Below are 23,823 nucleotides of genomic sequence, written 5' to 3' on the forward strand. Positions count from 1 at the left end.
GCTTATTTTCTCAATATCTGTCTCCAGCCCGCACGGCTCCTGTCTAGGCATGGGTTAATTAGATGCTCTGGTTCTGGGGTCTCTCAGAATGCTACAGTGTATGAGATGAGGCTGTTGTGTGTCCAAGTTCACACAGATGACATCTTGTGATGTCATCATCTTGTCCCTGGCTTTGCTTCCCTCTAGGTTACTGGCAGAGACCATTGTCACACACTGCCCACATGAACCCAGTGCAGTTCTAAACGTAGCAGAACAGGGGTGAAGGTGACAGAAGTCTCTCATCATACAATGGGCTCCTGCTCACTTGCCTTACATTCTTTTCATTGGAAGCTAGACTCTGGGTCTAGTCAACCAGGAAGAGGAGTACATCAAAGAGTCAGGGGTCACAGGGACTCTTTTTTTTTTTTTTTTTTTTAACAGCCTAGGGCTAGGGTGATAGTTCTCTCAGGAGGTACTTACCTTGTAATCATAGGGGTCAGAAGTTCCCCCGGAACCCACATTTTAAAAGGCCATACCACTTTGAATGTGCCCGATCTCGTCTGATCTCGGAAGCTAAGCAGGGTCGGGCCTGGTTAGTACTTGGATGGGAGACCGCCTGGGAATACCGAGTGCTGTAGACTTAAAATAAAAAATAAATGAATAAAAAATAAATAAATAAAAGGCCTGGAGTGGTGATCTGCATGCAGTACCAGAACTGGGAAGGAACCCCCCACCATACACACATACACACACACACACACACACACACACACGCACACGCACACGCACACGCGCGCACATGCACATGCACGCACGCACGCACGCACGCACGCACACAATGCAGCCTAACCTGCTATTGTATCATACACTGACCTTTCCATTTAGCTCAGCAATCTGGGGGAAATCACTTAATTCTGTAAAGCCTCCATCTCCCAAGCTTAATATAGAAACTTCTCCCTGCTGAAGCTGCCTTTTCCTTCCCACAGAACTTAGTGATTCCTAACTAATTAGTAAGCTCCATGGAAATGTGCCCCCCCACACACACTATCATGTCCCAAGAATATACGAAAGAAAAGTTTTTGTATAAAACTAATTTCAGTGATGCAAGTGTGCCAGGCAATCAATCATTCTGAGCCACACATTTTTAAAACCACTTTCTTTCCCAGATATTTCCTGAAAGATGTACTGTCAAAATGCTGATCTGGCCGTCAGGAAAACCCAAGAGGATGGAATGTCTGCTAAATCTAGGTCCTCCAGCAAACTTCAGACTCCTTACAGTCTTATCAACTGCTCTGTGAAATCCCAGAATGCAAGGGGAATAGATGCCCATCAGTGCTGAGATAAAGGTGTACTAAGCATAGGTTATGTTGAAGGCCAGTGTCCACATTCTCGGAAGCCCATAAACAGGCTTACTGAAAAATCAGAGAACGTGCAACATGGGCAGAGATGGAAACAGAAGCTAAGGTTCTATATACACTTGCAAGAATCATGGCAGAGCAGCTCTCTCTAACTCTGTTCTCCCCTTTGGAGACCACAATCCCTATATTGCTTTTTCTTTGAGTCATAAGAACTCATAAAGAATCCTTTCAAATTCATGCATCCCAACTATCCCCCATCTAGGAGGAAACAAATGATTTATTGTTCATAACTGACAACAAATGGTGTCTTCCAGAGATAGTATCAAATTTAAGTGTGAATTAGGTCCTAGATGTAATCACCAAAAACAAAAGGTTTTTAATTCCATTCATCTCTCCTGAAAATTATCACCTTTCCACCAGACCAAGGATGTGAGAGTACTGGGGCCTTTTAAAGCAAGCAGACAGGAACTTGCCATCCAGGGAGCCACGGAAACAATGGCCCTGCTTAGGAGCACACTCATTTCTGCTTCAGGGTTCACCTCGGAGCTTTCTTCTCGCCTTTTATCCCCCCCAGCCCCCCTTCTTCCTCCCTCATGTGCAGAACTGAAGCGCACATTATCCCCACTTCATGCACTGCCCCTTACCATCCCAGGGAGCGAGAAATTGGAAATGAAACACAAGGCTATATGCAGATTGGTTTTAATCACCTGGAACAGATGGTGCGGAAAGTGTCAGGTAAGAGCAATTTCGACTTTTTTTCGGATGTTTCTTAAAATGCAGAAACAACAAAGAAATTAAATGGACTGTCACATGTCAGTGTCAGTTCTGGCTTTGAACAGCCAGCCATCACCAAGTAAATGCATAACCCTAATACTATCTAAATTTATTTCTCCACTTCCTCCTTAATTAACTAACATTGGAGGGGCTAAGTGAAAGCAGATCTACGTAGAAACAGCAGACACATTTTTACTCCTTGGCTGAGGAAGAATGGAAGAGAGCCCAATAAATGCATCTGAGCCCAGCTCACCTGAGCTCTGCACTATAACAGGTAATTGCAATAAATCATCCCGTGCCCTGTGATCCCAGCCTAGTGAAGATTAATGGCAGTAGACACTAAAGCTGCCAACTTGGAAGATTTCCGTGGTGGTGGAGAGGAGACTATGTGTAAGGAATGTGTGATAAAATGCTACACTGGGACCATAATAAACGGGCTGCAAGGCAACCAAGGTCCTCCTCTGTAATGCAGAGACATTAAGACCTGTCTGATTGGGATGACAGACAGGTATTTGACTGAGCACACTGGCAGCTATAAAAAAAATAGCTAAAAGCTAATGTCAAGGTGTGATGTAGACCTGCCACCTGCCATCAGGAGTAATTACGGCTCTGACCACTTGCTTGTAAGGAGGGCAGAGAAAACAATATTGTATCTGACTGCCAGGAGTCAGCTACATTTGATTTGTGGCCCGAATGGCACAACTGGCCAACTGTCACCATCTTTGATGAAAGGGCAAGACCATACACTGGCAAATGTCCTCACTGGTGGGTAATCAAGGACTGTGGACTTTCACTCATCCAGTCAGGAAGAAACCTGGAAGAGAAGAAAGGATAGTCTGAGGAAATTAACAAATAGTTTGTATTGAAGAAAAGGCCATATTGACTATCATCAGTCCAGGAGCTCCTTCAGAATGGAACTCAAGAAAGCAACTTTGAGGAAAAGTCCAAAGGACTCAAAGAGAGACCTTGAGGTTTGCTATGGTTTGAAATGGAATTTTCTCTACAAACACAAGTGTTAAAAGCTTTGTCCCCATTTTGATTGTTTTGGGAGGTACTGGAAACTTTAAGAAATGGGGCCTAGTGAAAAGTCTCCAAGTGATTGGGGGTATACTCTGACCAGGGTGAGTGGGGCTCTGGCCCTTGCTCATCTTCTCTCTACACTCCACCACATGATCCTGCTGAAGTAGGAGGAGCAAACCATCCATGGACTGAACTTTCCAAAACTGTGAGCAAAACTAAATCTTTTCTTCTTGTAAGGTGGTCATGTCTGGCATTTGTTATAAGGATAGAAAGCTGACTGGCAGGTTCTAGAGAGCATGGATGGACAGCCTTGAGCTGACAGGTTCTAGAGAGCATGAATGGACAGTCTTGAGCTAGACACTGGAGAGAGGCAGAAGACACAGGATACCTTATAGTTGAAGACAAAGGGGATTTTGACTCGGCTAAGATTTCTTTGGTCAGTCATTTATAGGATGAGGGACTGTCCAGACACAGGGTCAGTGAGACCATCTACTCAGTGTCAACATCAGTGCCTGGGGATGATTAGGAGTCTACTAGTTCCTCTGATCTTCCATAAACTGAGTAGGATGTTCTAAAACCTTCCAGAAGTCATCATCCTCTTGCCCTTTTGAGTAGAAGGAAAAAGACTGATTTTGAAAGCATAATGGTAACTTAGGGGTGATACCATCATAGAGAAATTTGACAGTCTCACTTGAGATGATTTAAAAACATCTTACTGAGGTGGAGAAACTAGGTAATGCAAAACAATGTAATCTTATACAGTTTTTTCCCTGTCTACCACTTCATTTAGTTAGAATAAAATTTAAGATTATCTTAAACATACACTCACTAAAAATAATGAAGATATAACAGGTACATCACCTCCAAGCTACTTAGCTATGACTTCAGCATAATTCTGTTTTCCAGGTACAGAAAATATCTCAAAGAAGTTTTTTTCTCTCTTAAAAAATGGTTATGATTTTTATTAACTCGTAGTTTTTTAAACATCCTTTCTAGCTTAAGAGAGTTCCTTATCGTTCCTTCCTAAAACTGTCTTAGGGGTTTAAAGATGAGCTGAAATCATTTCAGCTGTTAAATATTAAAGGGAAATACACAGGTTTTTGCCTTGGATATAAAACACTCTTTTTGGTTGCTTAGGGAATGCAAGAATCATATTAGAATCTGAAACTCTGCTCATCTTTGACAGCATATGAACAAGATAATCCACTGAAATTACTAAGCATCAGAAGAGACATTCTTGTGGTTACAAATACTTCAAGATGAGACACTAAGCATGTGAGTCAAGTGTTTCTCTAAATTTCATACATTTTTACACAGGGACTGATTCATCACACACACACACACACACACACACACACACACACATGTGTTCTGCAATCATGTTCTTGTTTCTTCAACAAGAAATTAAAAGAGACCTATACATTTGAAAGAAAAAAAATAAAGTGACAGAACAAGTTGTTTGTCCTCATCAAAACAAAATAAAATTTTTTGGTATTATAAGTTATCCAAATAATTTATTGTTTATGGTATTGATTCAGTGTACTACTACTATATCTTAATAACACTAATAGGCACTTAGCATGTGTTCAGTAAACTTGAGAAACAGTTTAATGAGCTTAATAGACACTATCACAGAGCATCCCTTCAAGTTCACTATCAGGAAGGTCAAAAGTGTCATTCTCAACTTACAGACACAGTTGAACTCAGCAGGGTACACTCATGCTTCACTGGTGTGTGACCCCACAGTCACACAGGGCTGTGTATACTTGGAAGGGGCTCGTGCTTGATCGTTTTCTCTGTGGCACCACTGTAGAACTCCTGTGAAGTTTGAAACGAGAGCTCCATTATCCCCGGGCCTCACAAATTAATTGATAGGTATTGATATGGTTTTTCCTGTGTTCCTTTGGGATGCTTACTAAACAAATTCCCATTAACGTGTAAAGCGTAGGGTCTGGAGGGTGGCTCAGCAGTTAGAGCGGGCACTGCTACCCAAATCAGGCAGCCGACAAGCACCTGGACCAGAGCTCCAGTGGGATCTAAGGTCTCTGGGCTCCATGGGCACTGCCATCACACTTTAGGTGTGCAAATAGCCAGTTGCTCTCCACCCTCCTAATCCCACAAATTACCTTCTGTCAGTTGGTTTTCAGTCACTGTGAAAACTCCTGAGCTGGTGAAATTGTAAGGAGCTGAACATTTATACTGACTCGTGGTTTCAGAGGTCTCAATCTACCGTCATCTGACCTAATCATTTGGGATCTGTAGTGAGACAAAACATCATGGTAGGGAGAAGGTGGCAAACAGAGTGGCTATCTTCTAACAGCCAGAAAGCCACGTTAGAGAAGGAGCCAGTGTGTCACTCTCCCTGTCAAGGACACCTCCCTACAATGACATCTTTTCCTTCCACTAGGCCACACCTCCTAAAGGCTGTGCTACCTCCCAGGAACACCAAAAGCTAGTGACCAAGCCTTTGACACATGGCCCCGGGCACCTCAGATCCACAGGATAGCACCTCTGTAACACACATGTTGGCACAAATAGAAACATCTGTGTTAGAGTGGAGTTCTATGAAATTTGCACCATTGAATACATTGAATAAGGTAAAGGTAGAGAAGTCATTCATACTTCAGAAAGGAGAAAGATCTTTAAAATAATCTCCATCTGCCAAAAAATGGCTTACCTGATTTTCTACAACACAATCTGCAGCTCTTATCAGCTGTTCTGAGTCGTAAATCTGCCTGACCTATTGCTCTGGGTTTCCAAGTTGAACACTGGCCTTTTGATACAGTATACTATGTTTTAGTGAAATGTCATATGAGGTCAACTTGGGCTCTGTGTTAGGAAAACCGTCAAGGGTTATCATTCCAGTCCAACTTCCGTCCTAGTGTAACCATGCTTATGGAGAGCCCACTTACAGGCCATCTAATGTCGGCCATTGTAGAGTCCTTTTCACGTCATACACGACCTCTTCCTTCTTCCTCTCCCCTTTCTTCCTCTTTCTCAGGTACATTCACATGCATATCTGCACGTGTGCAAACATACACAGTTCACAGATAAGGTCTCAGTACATTCTCTGCACATTTTCAGTCTTTGTCAGTGGGAACTTGTGTCTGGAGTTAGCACTGTCACTGCGAATCCACGAACAGCTTACAAGTTCTCCAAGTCAGCGACTATCAGATCTGTTGCAGAAATCCTAGCAGACATGATTTCTGGAGGACAGCCAAGAAAGCTGGGAATCTGTTGTGAGTCAGCCAGACTGTTTCCACTGAGCACATCTGACTCTGCTAACACTTCAGACCGTGTATCTCTCTCATCCAGGGCTTGTGACGTGCCAGCAGGAATAAACAGGACAGCATGGGCCCTGAGCCTGCGCCCAAGGGTTATGACTTCTGAACAGAATTGAATCAAGGCGTTGGCTTTTTTCCTTCCTATGGGATAAAGATGCTTCAGGCTAAAGCAGCAGAAAAATATGGAAATCATTAGCAGGCTAAATTACACACAATAACCAGAGATTAAGAAATAAGAAACAAAACAATCATCCTTTCTGACCCACAGAGGTCCCTGAAGCGAGGAACTGGGCCAAGAGGACTCTTAGCGTCCCCTATTCTAGTATCTCATTCTATATGCCCAAAGGACCCACTTAAGGTCATCCCCTTAGCTGTGGCCAAGAAAAGACTCACTCCTGACCTCTTCTTGCTTCCTGCTGTTTCCCAAAGCACTACTCCCTGGCTAGGTTGTTCCTTGGTCTCAGATTCTACTCTGCAATTTCATGAATGAAAATGACTTTGTAAACCAGATGCTCGACAGGCCACTCCGTGTTCTACATGGGGAGAGAGGGATGAAGTTGTGCTCCTGCCTTTCTCTTCATCCCTACTTTGGTTCATCTTACCCTTTTTATATCACTGGGATATTCTATGATACCACCTTCCAATCAATTAATTAGTTCAGAAATGAGGATTTATCCATGCACTGATCTCTAGGGGCAATCTGCTCTTTTCCACAGGGCATACATCTGTACTTACTGCAAAGAAACAGAATGAGGATGATATAAGCCACAGAAGTGTGTGCTGTTATTCACACTACAACATGCAACTCATGGGTCATGCAACTCAACATATATCTGTTGAAGCATAAGGAATTAGTTTCCATGTATTCATCCCTTTTGAGTTATTGCAAACGAATAAATACCTCAGCAACCTATGATGGAGTTAAGTCTGAAGAGATGTTGACATGTGAAAGTCAGGGCTTGGGGGAACAGTAATTCCTTACCACAGTCCCAACACAATTATTGTGTGACTTTCCCTAGGAAGACATAAAGAAATATCTATTTACTCAGACAGAGAGAGCGCAGGCAGAACCAAGAAGAGGATCCTGCCAAAGTGCAGCTGGGTGAAACAATTAATTAATTGGGGTTCCTTATAGGATCATGGATGGATGACTTATGAAAAGCCGTATCACTGAGAGGACTCAGCCCACGGTCAATGGTTCATCTTTCAAATAATCTGAGGGAGGCCTGATCTCATGAGAGTATTGTATGGCTCATCTTAACTATCTGCTTCAAGATGGTCACATCCAACCAAAAGGAAACTGAAAGACTGAAACAGTGATTTTTAGAAATAAGGATTCAGACCCTTTTTAGTAGTTAATGTAATCCTATAAATTTATATGTTCTTAAGGTTACTGCCAACAATCTTTTCAGAGCATGTGAGTTCCTCTGATTTTCCAACATCCATGTAGTACCAGTTATGAGCTGGTCACCTCAGTGATGTGTGCAGGATGCATAGTTTCCATGGTTGCTCTAGTGAAAGACACAGTTGTCGTGCAAATGAATTCCTGGTATAAAGTGCTGAAATGCTGTTCTTCCACTTTGAAGTCAGTATTCTAGATGAGTCTGCACAAAATCAGATGACCATGTGTGGGACTTAAACATAAGGCAATATTATCTCACACAACCACCTCTTCCTCTAATGGAATCCTGCCATCTCACACAAATCCAGTTCTTAAATGGATTTGCTTGAACATAGAAATGTTCCCCTTGCACAGAGAGAATAAAGCTAGAGGAATTTACCATTTAATCAAATAATGTATTCTCGAGTGACGTCACCATTCTCAGGAGCTGGACGCTCCACAGCATGCTGAAGAGATTGTGGGGGGAATGGAGGAGAAGGGCAGCCTCCTGCAAACAAGTCACCGAGGCACCCTCCATGTTTCGGCCCCAGGAAACACATTTCACCTAGAGGCTACTTGAAGGTAGCCCTGGACCCTGTATCCTAGGGTGTCAGAAAGTTCAAAACACTAATTCTGTCAGGCAGATTCATGTCTTTTTCACCAGGGATCTCTACATGCTTCATTTGAGACTGAATAACTTGTGAAGACGAACTTCTTTAAACCATTTGTCCAGATTTCACACTGAAAAGCACCTACCAGCTGGTGGGAGTGTCCCACTGTGAAGCTGTTCCAGAACCATGATGTGGGGGTCCTCTCTCCGTACTTCACCCTCTAGGTATCAACAGCAGTGTGAACACTGGCAGTGGGCGTTTGTGGAGCACTGGCTTCATGGGCACATTGCTTTCCATTCCTTCACATACACATGGTTTCAGTACACAGATGTGCTCACAGACACTGGATCACAGATGCACCCAGCTGTTTGACTGTCGCAGCACCATTTAAACGGTCAGTTAGTGTCGTAAATGCAACAACTGGTTAAGTAGAAAAGAGTTCAGTGAGCATAATTCCGAATTCTGGATGATTAGTTAAAATAAAGCCATCTCGACCTTTTTTCCGTAAGTTTAAATTAAGAATTACAAGACAGTGCTGGGCGGCGGTGGCACACGCCTTTAATCGCAGCACTTGGGAGGCAGAGCCAGGCGGATCTCTGTGAGTTCGAGGCCAGCCTGGGCTACAGAGTGAGTTCCAGGAAAGGTGCAAGGCTACACAGAGAAACCCCATCTCGGAAAAAAAAAAAGAAAGAAAAAAAAAAAAAAAGAATTACAAGACAGATAGGCCGAGACCAGATACTGCGGTGTTGTTTTTCTTTAGTTACATCTACAACTCTGAGCATGGCCTAGCTCCGGGAGTTCCAGCAGCAGTTGGGTGTAAGAGCTGTTCTTATCTAAAGGTCACACTAGACCAGAGCAGGCAACCACGTGTAAGCAGTGAGAATTTTCCTTCCCGTGACACTGTTCTGGCAGAGCTAGGGAGGCATGCCAGTCACCTCTCTGGCCTCACACATGGAAAACACAGGAGCTTTGTAACTCACACATGGAGCCCCAGGATTCTGGGGACCCACCCAAACCAAAGACTGAATGAGCTGTGATTTCACTGAATTACCCCCACTCCCATTGCGTAATGTGTGGTAATATTCATTCATGACGTAGAAGAAGGTTAGGTCTGTGCTACCTAATTCCATATTTGCTTCCATGGGTGCCTATAAGTAAAACAAACAGAAATCCCATCCCTCAGTTACGCTGTCACATTGCAAGTACTCCATGGCAGGTGTGGCCAGTGGCGACCTGGTTAAAAGTGCAGATGTAGATAATCTTCTAGAATACCCGTATCATAGGTGGTACTACTGCACAGCACCACACTGGTGGGGAGGGAGGGAGAGAGGGAGGGAAAGAGACAGAGAGAGAATAACACTGTGCACAATCTTGCTCAAACAACTGCTATTTCAAACAAGGGTCATATGCTTCTTTTTTAATGTTAGCTGTAAAGTTTTTTCTAATGAGTTATAATTGTCAGAACTTATTCAATTGCAAGAAGAAAAGCGCCTAACTCTAACATAGAGTATAACATAAATACATTTGTCCTTCGAATAGAAAACCTAGAAACAAAGCCTATCTGGGTCCAAGGCTCAAATCTACCATTAGAACTCAGTATTCTCATGTCTCAGTGCTACTCCCTTATGGGTAGTTTCTTATTAAACAGCTTTGATCATATCAGGACAAGGATGGGCCTGAGTATTATTATATTATATTACATTATGTTATGTTATATATTATATATATGGTTTACAATCAGTCCCATATTGCCTTGACCGTGAACCATATGATGGTGTTTATTAAAGAATTATGTATGTCACAGGCTGCCTTTTACCTCAGTAATAGAAGAAGAATTTTCATTACCTATTGAAAGATAATGTAAGCCCACACTTGGTCACCTGGTTTCAGCTCTATAACTCTTGGCTCTTTCTTAATCTTCTATGCCTTAGTTTTCACGTGTGTGTGTGTGTGTGTGTGTGTGTGTGTGTGTGTGTGTGTGCCCACGGATGTCTGTGAGCAGGACAGAGGCTGACATTACATAGCCTGCTCTATCACTCTCCACCTCACTCTTTCTGTCAAGATCCCTCAGTGAACCTAAGATTCGTGAATCGGCCATACTTACTGCTCCCTAGGCCCCCAGAATCCTTCTGATTCTGCCAACACCCTACTCCTCACCTCCCCACACACAGGGGTTGTGACAGGGGCCACCATTCCTGGCTTTTTTACACTGGTGTTGGGGTTCATGCTTCCAGCGCAAGCACATTACCAGCTAAGCCATCCCCCTGGACCCCTCAGTTTTCTCAACTTCACGTGGTGATAACTAAGTGCGCACAGTCCTTCTTGAGGATAAATGGGGCAACTCCTTTGACATGCTTTCGCCATGTAAAACGAACAGCAAACAGACCATAAACGCCAGACACTTTTAAACCGCCAATAGCATTCTCAAGCATGTGGTCCTATGTGTTGAGAGAACACTTCGCATTACAGGATTAGAAAGCAGGCGATCACTGTGCCCTGGCATGTCCGAGGGGGACACCATGGGAACACAGTACTAACTGACTTCTTACATAGGAGCAGATAGGCAGAAGGAAACCAACATAACCAAGAAATTGAGGGCAACGGATCCTGCAGCAGGTGTGCCACTAGGAAATGGGTAGCCAGCAGGGAGTACAGAGAGGGGATTTTCTTCACCTCTGTGCAAAAATCGAGAGGTGGCCTGATTCTTTAAACGTTAATAAGAAGAGCACAACAAGATGGAAGCAGAGAAGGCAGCCTTGTCGCGGCTGCCATCCCAGTACCCCCACATTCCCTGCACTGCTGGTGGCTGATGGTGATGAGTGCTTCCCTGAGGGCTGCAAGGGAGCAGACTGCATGGGAGGCTGGCACATCTTCCAAATGCCTCTTCTGTCCAGTGGGGGCGGCAGCCTCCTAACAGCTGCTGCGATGCTTTGTAAACAAGTGGGGGACACACTTCTTTAACCTGGAGTCCTACGGCTGAAAATATGTTTACCTCTCCAAGGATTTGGTTGGAAATGCTTCAAAGATTTTTTTTTTCTTTTCCCAGAATGCTCAAGCTTTCTCTCTGAGACCAGTGCTTTCCTTGAGTGAGAAGAAAAATCTTTCCCAGCATCACAATAAATAACTTTCTGACTTGGGCAGCAACACGGGAAGCAGATTATCTCAGAGGTGGGTGACACGCGCTTTAGCTCGTGTGCAGGACAAATGCAAAGGAAAAGCTCACATCTGAGGTAGGATGGGCAAAGCGTGGAAGACAGGCAACTTTCCAAAGCATGTTGCAGCGGCTGGATCATTTCCAGAGACTGCTGCCAAGCTGGCCCAGAGGCAGCTGCAGCTTCAGGAGGCTTTACCTCCCCCTCCCAAACTGCAGTCGTGTGTGTGTGTGTGTGTGTGTGTGTGTGTGTGTGTGTACATGTGCACCAGCCAAAAACACTAATTACCATGTGCTTTTATGTATGAAAGTTTAAAAGCCATGGAACAGCTGCTGTCCAGAAGCCAAGGAACTAAACTGAAGTCATAGCTCTGTGATTTGGGCATGTAAGAAGGTCACCTCACCCCTTTGAGGTGTGACTGCATCGTTTGTCAATGAAAATAATAATATCTGAACCAATTAATTTAGGGTTTTGATGAAGATCCAGGTTATAATGAGAAGGCAGATAGGGAAATCTCAAACTACCTCTGTGGCACTGCTTCCCAAGGCAAGGAGCAGAGGCCAGATGCTCTAGTGTCCCTGGAAACCTGTGAGAAATACAGGTGTGTGTCACCCCACTCTCCACCTCCCCCGCTGAATCCTTATTTAAATCCACCCCAGGGTTATTAATGTACATTCAGGTTTCAGAAGAAATGCCTAAAAGCAGTATAAAAATGGATTTAAGGGCCAGCTGAATAAACCCAAACCACCCAGTTTTACCAGTACTTCATCCCCATGTCTGGTTCCTTGAGCCTTCCAGCCTCTTCCTCAGACATTCTCAGCGAGCAGTGATGCTGTCGCTTGTCTGTCCGCAGAGACACTGGGTACGATGTGACTCAGGCTTGTGTCCTGATGACACAGGGATTCGTCACTTTGCTTGTTCTGTGACAAAGCACCCAGTGACAGCAGCTAAGGAGAGGTGGGCTTCTTGACTCATGCTTTAAGGGACAGTCCATCATGACAGGGACCGAGAGGTGGCATGAGCCTGAGGCAGCTGGTCACCATACATCCACAGTCAGGAAGTAATGAACGCCGGTGCTCAGCTCATCTTCCCCTTTTCATATAGCCTGGGATCCCAACCGACAAGATGGCACAACCCACATTTAGGGTGAATCTTCTTACTTCTACCCAAACTAGAAACTCCATCACAGACCCACTCAGAAGTTTGTCTGCTAGGTAATTCTAGATCCTGTCAAGTTACCCATCACTATTGACCATCATACATGAAAAACAGCTTTCTTCTGCAAGAGTTATAGCTTTAAAATATTAAAATATATTTATGTAAACATATTTTTAAACATTTGAAGCTAGGCATAGTGGTAGATCCAGACCTAGGGTGGCTAAGGCAAGAGGATCTTGTGTTCAAGACCAGCCTGGGCTCTTTAACAAAAACCTATCCTTGTATCCACTGATGAGTATGCTTCTAATTCCTCATTGAAGGAACCTCTTTTTTCAGCAGACAGAGACCATCACAGAAATCCACAACTGGTTAGAATGGAGATAACGACTGGTCGTGGGTACCCAACCCCAAATGATTCTCCATAGCACAGCGGCTACAGCTAAGGCCCAGGAACACTGCAAAAGAAGGGGTGGAGAAGTTGTAAGAGCCAGAGGACCGGGATGTGTCCCCTTTGTATGACAGGAGCGGCGCCCAGGAACTCTTAACAGTGTGGTCCCATAAACAACATTTGCAGGCTGACAATAAAAGTTGACATTCCATAGTGGATAGGGGAAATTGCAGAAGGTCCCACTCCCTAGATTAAGAGCTACAGGAAACTAATGGTTGCTAAAGAGAATCAGTCTTCTTCCAATGCCAAGGAATCATCCCAAACACACACACACATCCCACATGGAGGGGGAGAGAGAGATAACAATAATAAAGAAGAAAAATCACAAATTTGAGAAGGAGTGAAGGGGACATGGCAGAAGTTGGAGAGAGAGAGAGGGTATAGTAGATGTGATGTAAATGTAGTATTCATGCACAAAAATTATTGAAAATATGTAAAAAAGGGGAGGGGACAACATAAAATAAGTAAAGGCTTTACCTTCACTTAAAGGATGCTGTGGGCTTGTCTGGCTTTCTGCTTTTTGCTACCTGCCCACCACCATCCCCTTCCACTCCCACCACGCTGTTGTGCTTGTCTGACCTCACACAGACCTGGCGGCTCTGGAGGAGAGTCTTTGCATTGATCTCCCTTCATGGAATACTCTTACTCTCTATTGTCACTTTTTTCTCATCTCACTGAAATTTCTGCTGAAACACTACATCCCTAGTAATGCTAACTCTGTAAAAACCACATCTCTCCACAGTATTTACTATTTTCTAGCACACTATATACTCATCATTTCTCTTTAGTATTTTACATTCATTGCTACCCCAAAGTAGAATATAACTCATAAAGGCAGGGATTTTTGTGTTCAATACTATACAGCCAGGTCCTGGAACAGTTCTGACCCATAACTGATTGACACCTCTAAATGCATGAGTGAATATTTAGGGGAATAACTTTGAACATGAACCTGAGCAGGAATTTCAGCTCTTTGGCCATAGGCTACCTGCCTCTAGCAGCTGGTGCATGTTAAGTGTTTTGGTCCAATGATTAGCATACAGAAAATGGCTCTGTATATATTAGCTATCATTTTTGCAACACTGTTACTGAATATAAGTTTATGTCTCCCAAGGGTATGATGAGAATATAACTAAGCATTGTGACTCATTCCTCAGCAGTTTTTTTTCAGCAGTAAAAAACAAAAATAAATAAATAAATAGATAAAATTGCAAACAATTTTTTAAAAAACAAAGATTCCGATCTTCACTTGAGCATAATGCCAAGGGATATTGATTTCTGTCAAATTTCCAAATAAAATATAATGACTGACATTGAACAAGTTAAATGTGGGCTGCATACACATGAAGGCATCATCCTAGTGAAAGTCTGAAATCAACCAGATGGGATATAGGTCTTCCAACTGATGAGACCCTTACATCTTTAGGAAAATGAAATGGAATTTTTTTCCTATATATGCACTGTGTGTGTGTGTGTATGTATGTATGTATGTGTGTGTGTGTATGTATGTATGTATGTATTTCCTACATACACACGACAACTCTTTGTAAGATGAGACAAATGGTTTAGTGTCTGATGATAATCACAGGTGTTTTTTCTTAGAGGTAAGAACCAAATGTGAATGAAATGCACTTTATCTTTTTGGTTCAGGGCTGGGTATTATCTTGGATTCAGTCATGAAGAGCACCCCAGTCTCCTTCACCTCACCCCAACCTTAGCTGTTCCAGTCCATTTCTTGGTCCTGATACGACTCTGAAATACATTTCAGATAGACCTCCTCGGTGGTGACTACCCTGATATTTCCTCAGCAGGAGTAGCTCAGGGGCTCCCTAAATCCAGCACTCCTGTAACAAAGACCTGTTTCCAGGCATTCCTTTGCTTCAAACCATATGATAGTTTCCCCTCGGGCTTAACAGCATTTCAGGTCACTTCCAGGTCACCTCACTTTGTAAATGGCCTCCTCTCAGTACTATCTGGTCACTCTGCACTATGGTGGCTCACCTGGGTTGAGTTCACCACCCACCACTCAGCCTAACTCTTCCCCCTTCAATCTCACAGTAGCTGTCTCTCGCAGAGGGAAGTCTTGGGCTCCTCGCTCTTCCCTTTCTGTTCTTTTACTTTGTGGTAACTCAAATTCTGAAGGCACACCTTGATTTGTGCACCTCTTTGATGGAGGTTCTAGTTCCTCTTAATATTCTGTGAAAGTGTGGTTAATTTGCTCATTACTGTCTAGCCAGCCCCCCGCAGCTACTGACAGAGCTTCTGACAACCAGTAAATGTTTATAGGAAGAATGAATGGATGGATGGAGAGCATTGACAGCTTTGTCTATGAAGGGAAGGCAAGCATGTTAGTGTCCTCTTCCTTAGCACCCTATAAAGTCATCTTAAATAATGCTCGTAATGTAATTTGAACTCCTAGGGTAATATAGATAGATAGATGATAGACAGACAGACAGATAGAGAGAGATATATACTAAATCTGAAGTACTGTTTTATCCATTCTTAAATAATTCTTAAAATAATTATTCAGAGGTTAACTCATTGGTAGGGTTTCTAAAGAAAATACTATGAAATTCTGTTTAAATGTTCACAGGATGATAGATTTAACAAGCAAGCAGTAAATGTAATACAAATTTATGGATATATGTTACAGTCATTTACCTTAGCACTCCAGTCAACCATTCACTTTGTACTTAATATCTGTCTTCTATAATTTGATAAATAACGACTGAGTATACATTTCCTGTTTCACTATACCTAACAGCCAATATAAGAGAATAGATTGAACTATCAGAAGTAAACAGCACACATGAAAGAATACACATAGTTACAAAACACTGAGCATCTGTTAAAAAAAGTAAAGTTGAATATCACTATAATTATTATCCAGAAATAGATCAAGAATTAATTCTCATGTTTTTCTACCTTTTTATTTCTCTTTGATTAGGATCTGTGAATTTCTATGTCAAGATGAGTAATTACAATGAAGGAATTACAGAAGTTTCTGATTGTAAAGTGGGGTGACAACTGTATTGACAGACACCATGCCAATGCCTGGTAACTGAAAAGGAGGAGGTAGGAGTGTTCCTGGAAGTTAGTGCTTTCGACAGGGAGATGCAGCACAGCGTGGCACAGAGGTCAGCCTATAGGCACTCCTCTCTACCCAATATCTGAAGTATGGAAGCAGTGATCTCTGGTCCTTGCATCCAATAAGGGATGTTGGGAGGATAAATTAGATACAGTTTTCCTTGAGAAGAAAGCACTATATAATTTATGATGTTGTTATTATAATCATTAGTCATCTTTGCCTAGATTTATGGAGTAACTCATCCTAAATTAAGCCTTTGGAACAATGAGAAGCGGGAAATTTATGAGACCTGCAATGATTTTCTAGTCTCATAAAAGGTTGTAGTACTTGATTCCTGAGATGTTGAAATATCTCTGCCTCTTAACAGGAGGCTACAGGGACCATTCTTTGATTTGTTATTTGATAAGTCTTCCTGGTCCCCATTCTCAGGTTCCTCTGGGGCTAATAATTCAGCCAGCATTTTAATAGTCACCTTGACTGTCAATAAATTATTTTAACTTACCTTTAGAGTATATGCTATTTCTTTCCTCTTCCTATGAGAATAGCTATTGTTACCTATCTTTTATTTCCCCTAATTTCTCTGCATATTTCCTAAACAGTTTTTTAGCATCTGTAATGTGCAAGACAAGAGTTAAGTAAAGGGATTTAAAAGAGCACAGCCTTGCTTATCCTTCAAAAGACTTTTGATATATCTAGAGAACATCACCAAAGACCAGATCTAGGAATACAGTAAAAATTTCAGGCTTAAGGGGACTAAGTGGACAAGAGTGTGAAAGAGAGAAAAGAAGAGGCCTGGTTTCCTCTAGGAAGACCAGAGCTGGAGAATGACATTGGCCAGGCAGGTCAAGAAAGGAAGAATGAACTCTGAGGCACTCATAAGTTGTGGTGGAGTTAACCATCTAATAGGCTCAAACCATGAGCCTGGGGCGTGGGGGAAAGGCCAAGACTAAAGGCATGGGCTGGAACTCATCTGAAGAGAAACCTGAGGATGAGTAAGGAAACAGGAGAATGGGAAAAGAAGAGAAGGGGTGGAAAGTTGGTAACCAAGAAGGAAAAAAAGGAAAGAGGCACCTAAGTCATTGCTGAAAGAAAGAAACGAAGTTGGAAAGATAAACAGCAAGTAATCAGAATGGCCATAAAATGTCAGAGAGACAGAAGAAATAAGTCTCAGACCTTTGTCGAATAATGCACAGATTGCATTGCAAGTGTTAATCTTCAAGATCTCTCCCTCTCCTCTCCCCTCCCTCTCCTCCCTCCTGATCCCCCTCCACCCCTTCTCTCCTTTCTTCATTCTCCTCTCACTCTCTCTCACTCTCCCCCTCCCAAAATGTAACAGCCACTCTTCCAACAGCATGGCTGAGCACAGAGCCAGGAAGGGAAGGGAGCTCTGGATTGTCTGCAGAGTCCACTGCAGGCTCGCTATTCCCTACCAAGCCCTTAGGCAAGGCAGTACTCTACCAGGCTGAAAAAAACATGATTTAGACAGAGAGAGACAGAGAGAGAGAGAGAGAGAGAGAGAGAGAGAGAGAGAGAGAGAGAGAGAGAGAGAGAGAGAGAAGAGGGAGAGAAACTATCAATTTTTACATATTTTTAAGTGTTTTTGTCTTTTTAATATTGAATGGCCCAGGTGTTTAATATTTCTTCCCTATCCCTAATTTTTTTTTTTACTTTTCCTTAATCTTATCTAGGCCCATCAGTACCCTTGCTACGGAACTGTGAGTGTGCACCCTTTACCATGGGTGGGGTTGTCTCTGAGCACTTTTCCAATTTGTTCTTAATTCCTTCCCACTGTATTATTCACTGACTCCATCCTATCGCATCCATTATTCACTACAATATTTTTTTTTCAAACATTGATTCTGCAGAAATCGAACACCCTCATTTTTCATTTCTAGGTCGGAGTTACTTTGTAGAAACTCAACTAGATTATGGCTCCTAATGTACCAATGCTCTACTGGGTGCACACCACTGGCATTTTTATCAGTGCTAAATATAAAATCAAGTCAAAATCCACTCCTTTTCAAGATTCTCCTTTCATATCTCATTTAAGGAAATTGTTCAACCATCTAGCTTAGTCCCTGAGTCATTTCCTCGCTGCTGAATACCCCATCATCTCTCCTTTATTTAGACTTCAGTCAAGGAGGAAGCCACATTAACTAGACATTTAGCTGCCTGGTGTCCCGGCAGTGAGGTCTGGGGATGACAGGGCACGAGGACACCCTGGCCAGAACACTAGTCAACTGTCACTGCTTCTCTGGTCTGCATCTTGCTCCTTCCACAGCTCACCTGTGCTCTCTTTCATTAAGAAAATGTCCCATCTTTCTGTTTCCTGAAGTCTCTTGTTTTACATAAACCACAACTGGATGAATGACTGAACAGCGAGTGAATGGAACACAGACCCATCACTTCCTGACTACGATGCTTGCTTAGCTTAGCTACCATCTGATTATTCCCCAGGGCTTGCAGGTCCTAGTGGTGCCATGCTCACGAAAACCTCTGTACTGGGCCACATGTCACTCTTTCCCATTCTGCTTTTCTCTAATTCACCAGCATAATGTTCGTTTCTTCTCCAGAAAAGTCCCCGCTGCCCCTCTGTCTGGGGTGGGTTGAAGCCACCCCAGCTCCTTTGCTATGAAGTAGCACTCAGGTTGTCAGTTCCCTTGTCCCACCCCTTTGCTAGGCCAGCAAGCCTTGTCCACAGCTACAATCCCCGCTTGCACCTCTGTGCTGTTTGCGGTGTTTGCCACAGATGGGGATGTGCTGAGCCTCCGGTAAAAGGCAGCGTTGTCTCAGGCACAATGAAGAGCAGAAGCAGGTGCAGTATAGCACTGCATGAGGAGACTCTGTCCAGCATGGTGGGGTGATGGGAGAGCGCAGGTAAGAGAGCATGGTAGCTAAGGTCTGGGGGAACAATTGCAAATGCCATTACTTTACAAAAGTCCCAGAAATGAAAAATTTTTTAAGAGAACAAAAGCATCCCTACACCAAATAGCCTGTTCACTAGAGTTTTTAATAGGAACAAATGTGTCTTACTGGAAATAAACCCTATAACCGGTTTAGGAAACTTTTCTAAATTCCAAATACTATACTACAGGCAGATACTTAAAAATCCAGTTTGGATGTCACTGACTAGGGCTAACGTTCTCATGGCCTCTCTCTGCTTTCTCCTCTCTGCAGCCTGATGCAGGAGCTCCTTCAGGGTCTCTGCTCTTGTTGGCCAAGTGAAATGTTACATGACAAACACCGTTTGGTATTTCCATAGCCCCTTGAGAACAAGTGTCTCAACTCTTCAAATCTGAAGGTTTCTTTTTTCTTTTTTAGAGTAATTACACTCTTCCCAGAAACCCATCCACTGCTATATGCCTGTTTCTCTTCCTTCCTCCCACCTCTCCCTTTTTAATTTCCCTCTCCTTTCTCCTGATGTTTCTTTCTCTTCTTCCTTTTTCAGCTCCTCCTCCTCTCCTTTTATCCTCCTTTCCATAGTTGCCCCCACCCCCCAGCTAGTCTTTATGTATGGAAATGCACTCCCTGATAATTCCCCAGTGATGGTCGTTTCTCCCCATTCCCTTCTTATTTCCAAGGACACCATGTGATTTAACACTAGGAAACAGAATTTGACCCTGGTTCAGAGTTGCAATAAAACCTCTCACTGCTAGAAGAACTTAAAATGTTGCCTTATTCGATCTTCTTTTTTCATGTTCATAAATACATCTTCTTTTTTCATGTTCATAAACACCTTACCTTCCAGATATAGAGCCCATACCATTCTGACACCTTTTCCAGAGTCCAGCCTTCCGCTTGCCAGATCTCCTCTCTAATCTTAATTCTCATCCAAATTTCAAAATTGCCTTTCCACATACTGTTGACTCAAACTCTTGCCTTTACTAGAGAGCAGAGTGCTGCGTAAGTTAGATCATTACTCTCTGTATAAGAAGCCTTCACACACTCCCAAGGGCTCAGTACATTATAAGCACCATCTCTGTAGTAAGTAAAGTCTTATGTATCTATACTTATATGCCCAGTTTCCCAAGTTGCTCCAAGCATACCCCTCAGAGGCTGGCTTCTGAACTCTAAGCCAGGAGGAGGACCCTGGCCATGGAGCCTCTACCCTCCCATGCCCTGGGCTGGACTGGGTGCAGGTGCACAAGGCTGCAGTCTGTCAGGCTGATTGCTCTCGTCTTAGAAGCTGCCAGGCAAATTCAGCATATTCTGTGGAAGGCAAACTGCTGAGGAAGACTCTGTCAGCAGTGGCATACTAACAAGGGAAAACCACAAATGAAGCAGAAGAAAAAGAAACCCACCCAGATCCCTAGGGAGCTCTTCCCCAAGCACCCTAGAAGGACTCAGAGCTTTGTCTTTGCTCAGATTTTCTACTAGAGAAAGAGAGAGGGGGGGGGACAGGGTGGAGGAAGAGAGAGATGAGCACTACCATTAACACTGTTTGACACTGAAGACCAATGATTAGGGGGGGGGAAGTCATGTCTGTGAAACCCTGGCACTCTAGAATGATGCTAGCCAGATTCATGAGCTTCTTGGTCCTTGCTTTGATTTTTCTAAGGATCTTTTATATATACATTTATGTGGACTTGTGTGTTTAACAAATATCCCATTTATTCAGAAAGAGAATTGTGCTGCATCTAGCTATTTTCTCCTTTCTCTGCTTAATTTGATGTTTTGTTTTTTGTTTTTTAACTTGGTGTGTGGGTGTGTGACATAGCGCACATATCAAGATCCGAGAAGAACTTGGCAAAATCAGTTCTCTTTGGGGAAGGACACAACCTACTCGTCAAAGGAAAACTCCACCGAGATGACATTTCAATTCTTAACATCTATGCCCCAAACCCAAGGATACCCACTTTTATAAAGGAAACACTATAGCTTAAATCAGATATTGACTCTCCCATGCTTATAGTGGGAGACTTTAATATCCTACTCTCATCAATGAACAACAGGCCATCCAAACAAAAACTAAACAGAGAAATACTGGAGCTAACTGACATTATAAACCAAATGAACCTAACACATGTTAACAGAACATTCTACCCAAACATGAAATAATATATATACCTTCTTCTCTGCACTGCATGGAACTTTTCCCAAAATAGATAAGCTACATGGTCACAAATTAAGTCACAATGGATAGAAGAAAATTGAAATAACTTGTGCATCCTATCAGACTAGGATAGATTAAAGTTGGATATCAACAATAGAAAACTTATAAACTCATGGAAACTGAACAACTCTCTACTAAATGAAAAATAATGAGTCAAGACAGAAATAAATAAATAAATGACTTTCTAGAATTGAATGACAATGAATATACAGCATACCCAAACTTATGGGATATGATGAAAGCAGTGCGAAGAGAAAAGTTCAAAGCACTAAGTGCATAAAGAAATTGGAAAGATCTCATACTAGCAACTTAAGAACACACCTGAGCAGCTGTACAAGTTTGCATTCCCACCAACAGTGGAGGAGTGGTCCCCTTGTTCCACATCCTCTCCAACATAAGCTATCTTCAGTGTTTTTGATCTTAGCTATTCTGACAGGTGTAAGATGGTATACCAGAGTTGTTTTGACTTGCATTTCCCTGATGACTAAGGATGTTGAGCAATTCCTTAAATGTCTTTCAGCCATTTGAGATTCTTTTGTTGAGAATTCTCTGTTAAGCTCTGTAGCCCATTTTTTAATTGGATTGTTCGGTATTTTGAAGTCTAGCTTTTTGGTGCAACCCACAACTCCAGAGAGGCTAGCTAACAGGGAAAGACCTTAGGAGGGACACATGGATGACCCTACAAAGGAGAAGTGGATGAGATCTACACGAGCAGACTGGGTGTATGGGGGTGGCAGAGGGTGAGGAGTAGGGGATGAGAACATAGGGAAATGGAAGGGTCAAGCTGGAACAGAGACAGAGTGGGAGGGCAGGGAGGAAAATACCATGATAGATGAGAACATCAGGGGAATAGAAAGAGTTAGGGTGCTGGGGAGGCTCTCAGGAATCCACGAGGATGACCGCACCTTGGTCTGCTAGCAGTGGTCCAGATTGGTCTACTCTGGTGACTGGTCTAGCAAATAACCTAGTTGTCATCATAGAGCCTTTATCCAGTGACTGATGGAGGCAGATGCAGAGATCCACAGCCAGGCACCAGGCTGAGTGCTGGGAATCCAATTGATGAGAGAGAGGAGAGATACTGCAGGTGAGGGATGTCGACATCATGATGGGAGGATGTGCAGAGATGACCGGCCACACTAGTGGAAGCCCATGAACTGTGGACTGGTGGCTGTGGAGCCCCCATGGTACTGGACTAGGCCTTCTGGATATGGAATATGGTTGTTTGGCTCGAACTGCTTTGGGGGCATCCAGGCAGTGGGATCAGGATCTGTCCCTGGTGCATGGGCAGGCTTCTGGGAATCCGGTGCCTGTGGTGTGGTGCCTTGCACAGCCTTAGTGCAGTGGGAAGGGGCTTGGACCTGCCTAGGCTCAGTGTGCCGGGCTCTGCTGACTCCCCATGGGAGACCTTGATTTGGGGGATGTGGGGATTCGGGGTGGCTGGAGGAGAGAGCTAAGGGGTGGGAGGAGGGAGGAGGGGGGATCTGTGGGTGGTATGTGGAGTAAGTAGAAATTTTCTTAATAAGGAAAAATGAAAAAAAAAGAATACACCTTAAAACTCTAGAACAAATAGAAGCAAACACAGGCAAGATGAGCAGATGGCAAGAAATAGTCAAACTGAGGGATGAGATACACAAAATAGAAACAAAAAGAACAATACAAAGAACCAATGAAATAAAGAGTTGGTTCTTAAGATAGACAAACCCTTATCCAAACTGACCAGAAGGCTGAGAAAGAGAAAATATGCAAATTAATAAAATCAGGAACAAAGGGAGGACATAACAACAGATACCAAGGAAATCTAGAGAATCATAAGGACATACTTTAAAAACCTGTACTCCACCAAATTGGAAAATCTAAAAAAAAAAATGGTAATTTTCTCAATAGACACTTACCGAAGTTAAATCATGATCAAATGCTGTGGGATGGTCTGTATGTCAAATTGCTCTGATTGGTCAATAAATAAAACACTGATTGGCCAGTGGCCAGGCAGGAAGTAGGTGGGACAAGGAGAGAGGAGAATTCTGGGAAGCGGAAGGCTGAGGCGGAGAGACACCGCCAGCCGCCGCCATGACCAGCAGCATGTGAAGATGCCGGTAAGCCACCAGCCATGTGGCAAGGTATAGATGTATGGAAATGGATTAATTTAAGCTATAAGAACAGTTAGCAAGAAGCCTGCCACGGCCATACAGTTTGTAAGCAATATAAGTCTCTGTGTTTACTTGGTTGGGTCTGAGCAGCTGTGGAACTGGCGGGTGACAGAGATTTGTCCTAACTGTGGGCAAGGCAGGAAAACTCTAGCTACAATCAAATAAACTATTTAATGGATGTATAAACCCTAAGGAAATAGAAGCAGTCACTAAAAGTCTCTCAGCAAAAACATAAATAAATAAATTAAAAAATAAAAAAGCCCAGGGCTAGACAGTTTTAGTACAGAATTCTACCAGATGTTCAAAGAAT

At 43.0% G+C, this 23,823-nt stretch overlaps 1 pseudogene; it reads left to right on the forward strand.

Moving 5' to 3' along the window:
• The first annotated feature begins 501 nt into the window (after positions 1–501).
• On the forward strand, positions 502–620 carry LOC121827814 (5S ribosomal RNA; annotated as a pseudogene).
• Positions 621–23,823: the final 23,203 nt, after the last annotated feature.

This window comes from Peromyscus maniculatus, chromosome 2, assembly GCF_049852395.1.
Source record: "Peromyscus maniculatus bairdii isolate BWxNUB_F1_BW_parent chromosome 2, HU_Pman_BW_mat_3.1, whole genome shotgun sequence".
In the NCBI taxonomy this organism is placed as follows: Eukaryota; Metazoa; Chordata; class Mammalia; order Rodentia; family Cricetidae; genus Peromyscus; species Peromyscus maniculatus.